The sequence below is a fragment of the Spermophilus citellus genome (assembly GCF_964194105.1).
Source record: "Spermophilus citellus genome assembly, chromosome: 6".
Classification (NCBI taxonomy): Eukaryota; Metazoa; Chordata; class Mammalia; order Rodentia; family Sciuridae; genus Spermophilus; species Spermophilus citellus.
In genome coordinates, this window is record NC_138187.1 from 63,528,563 (window position 1) to 63,532,223 (window position 3,661).

A 3,661-nucleotide genomic window follows, 5' to 3' on the forward strand; every position below is an offset into this window, starting at 1 on the left:
AATTCTTGGGTCAAGAAGCAAGTCTTAAGGGAAATAAGAAAATATATTGAAATAAAATAAGATGAAAATATACCACATTAGAATGTAGTTATAGGATGTAGCCAACTCAGTACTTGGTGGAACTTTTCTGGCCTTCAAAGCTTATGTTAAAAGAAAGATGTCAAGTTGATAACTAGAACTTCCTAATGTGAAAGTAGAAAAAGAAGAACAAAATTACTCAAAGCAAGCAGAAGTAAGGAAATAATAAAAGAATAGATATCAATGAAATTGAAAACAGAAAAAATAGATAAAGTAATAAACAAAAAGCTGGGTTTTTTTTTGAAAAGACCAAAATATGTGATAAACCTCTAGTCCAAAAAGAAAAAGAAAAAGAAGGAAGGAAAATGTCTAATCTCACCTATTACCAATATCGGAAAAGAAAAAGGGGAAATCATTTTATGCCCATATATTAGGATAATAACCTACTCCATGCATATAAATTTATCAGTTAAGTGAGCTGGTCTTATTCTGGGAAAAAAACTATCAAAACTAATTAAAGAGATATAATCCAAATAACCCTGCTCCTCTCTTAAATACTTATCAGTTAAATTGTATTCTAAGAAGAAATCTCCAGGACCAATTAATTTTCCTGGTTAATCCTACCAAACATATAAGAAAGGAATAAACCAATACTATCCAATTGCTAAATAAATTACAAATAAAAACTATTAAAAAATAAAGCTCAGGCCCAGATTATTTCACTGGTGAACTTTACAAATATTTTGGGAAAAGGTAAGTTTAAATTGAGTTTAGGTTAAATCTCCACAGTCTCTTCCAGAAAACAGAACACTTCCTGATTCAGTTTACTAGATCAGCATTGCCTTTGATACCAAAACTAGAAAAATAATGCATAAACAAAGAAACCACAGACCAATATCACCTCAAAATCCTCAGTAAAATATTTGCAAATCAGATACTGTAATTTTTAGAAAATTAGTATACCAACACTGACTCTGGATTATCTGGAATGTAAGCCTGGTTCAATAGCCAAAAATACAAATCTGTCAATGTAATCCACTGCATTAACAGACTGCATGTTCTTATCAAACTGATGCAGAGAAAGTATTTAGCCAAAATCAACAACCACTCACAATAAAAACTCCAAAACCTGTAGTACAAGGAAACTTTCTAAACCTCATGTAAAACATATCATATTGAATTATACATTGTTAAACATTGACCATATCTTGTACTGTAGTGTATGATCAATGCACTATTTATTTTGGGTACTTATCTATGTTTTTAGGTTATAACCACTCTATAGCGAAGTTAAGACTACCATATTTTCTAATATTTAATAATTTAATTATAGATATGATAACATTTTGGGGGAGCTACAGAATTCAAGATATAAATAAGACGAATTTTGGGGTTTTTTTCATCATGATAAAATTGGGAAACTTTATATAAATAGAATTTGAAAAGTAGTTTACACTAAGAAAGACTGAAACTTAGGAGGTATTGAAAGAATAGACTCCTCAGAATGGATCAGGATGCAAAAACAGAACTCTTCCTCTATGAATTTTAATATATTTATGCAAATATTATATTAAAACATCCACGAGAGCCAAGAATTTATGGAAATAAATGAAAATTTCTTTTTTATAATTATTTTTTTTTTAGTTTTAGGTGGACACATATCTTTATTTTATTTCTACGTGGTACTAAGGATATAACCCAGTGCCTCATGCATGTGAGGCGAGCACACTACCACTTAGCCACAATCCCAGCCATGCAAATTTCTTTTTTTAAAACTCTAGGTTAGGCACTGTACTAGATGCTGGAGACAAAAAAAATGACAATTCTGCTTTAGAGAAGCATACATTTTATTAGGAGAACAGAGAAGTAAACACATAATACTGTGGGATACACACCACAATAAAGTATAGACTATTAGCGGAGCACATAAGAGAAACAAGTAACACTGCCATGGGAATTGTCTGGGGGAAGGAATCCAAAAGATGGGACACAAAGAATGAATAGGAGTTATCCAAGTAAATGTGCCAGAGTATGTATAGAGGAGAGGACAGGAAAAGTACTACAGGCAGAAGGAACAATATATATGAGGTCCTGGAGATAAGCAAAACATGGTTACCTGAAAATATAGAAGTTTAGTTTGGCTGAAAATACAGAATGCAAGATACACAATAGTAAGAGATGAGGTTGGAAGGATATCAATATTTACAATAAGCTAACAAATACTTGTAAAGGCAGTGAAGAACCTCTGGATGGATTGAAGAACACAGAATTAGTTAATTAGCATATTAAAATACCAATTTGGCTGCAGTATCATAGTGAGTTCAGTGTCTGTCATGTTTAAGTTGGCATATTCGACTTGGGCATGTTCATATGGAGATGTTTTGGCAGTTGTGTGTTGGCCTGAATCTGAGGAGAAAAATCTAGGCCAGAGAAATAATTTAGGAACAAAGAAAATGGGAATAAGTGACCATGTAAATCTAAGAAGACAAAAGGTGACAATGTGTATAGATTAAGAAGATAAAGACAAGCTAAAATTCAAAGAACAAGAGTGTTTAAATGATGAGCAAGAAAATTGCAAAGAGAGATTAAGGTTGTCTCACTGACATCATTCTACAAGTTTAGGTATGAACTCTACAACATGCATTCAATTAATGTCTTGGGCAGTTATGTATTTAGCACATACCATGTGTCATGGAGTATTCTAGACACTGAGGATGTATGTTTATATATATGAGGATATATATAAACAAAACAAACAAACAAAAAAAAATCCTTGCCCCATAAGACTTCTCTTTGGGGGAAAATTAGACAGTAAACAAAGCACTAGAATATCTAGTATTTCAGAGGATCATGTTATGCAGACAAATAATACAAAGACGTAGAGGGAATGCTGGAGGGATTTACAAGTTTTAGTACTGAATAGGGAAGTAACCTCATTAAGAAGGAAACACGTGAGCCAAGATCTGAAGAAGGTGAAGGAGCCATGCAGATACCTAATAGAGCTTTATAAATTATTTGACAAATTAATTCCTAAATTTTACTTATATTCTTTAATCAAATATCCATTGAGTATGACATTAGCGGAAAATAAGGAAATAAGGGATGAAAAATAAAGTTTATAGAGTGCCTGCCATGTACCAGGCACTTTGTTAGGTATTATATGAAAGATTTGGTACCTTCACTAAGATTTGCAGTGTGGTAGAAGAGACAAGGTTTACATACACAATTCCTGCAGTTATGACGAAGCAGTTTTTATAAGCAAGAACAGTTGGTTTGGAATTGTGCCAGAGATTTATATGCACCTGATCTACACGAAGTCTACAACTCCCTTTCAAGATGAATTAACATGTGAAGGATACTCTTCAATCTAAGAGGTTAAAACTTATTTGCATCTTTCATAGAGGACTTTATTAACTCATTTAGTCTTCATAACAATTCTAAGAAGCAAATAAGAGTAATTATTGTCTCCCTGAGATGGAGAAACAGGCTAAGGTGGCTAAATAACATGACAAAGTGATTATATGGTAGTGTTGGACCTACATTTAAGGTAATCTGCTTCAAAGCGGAATGATTTTCACACCTCAAAACAGCTGTCATGAGCGACTGCTGCAATAAAAGAAGCTTTGTACACACTCCTGGGACT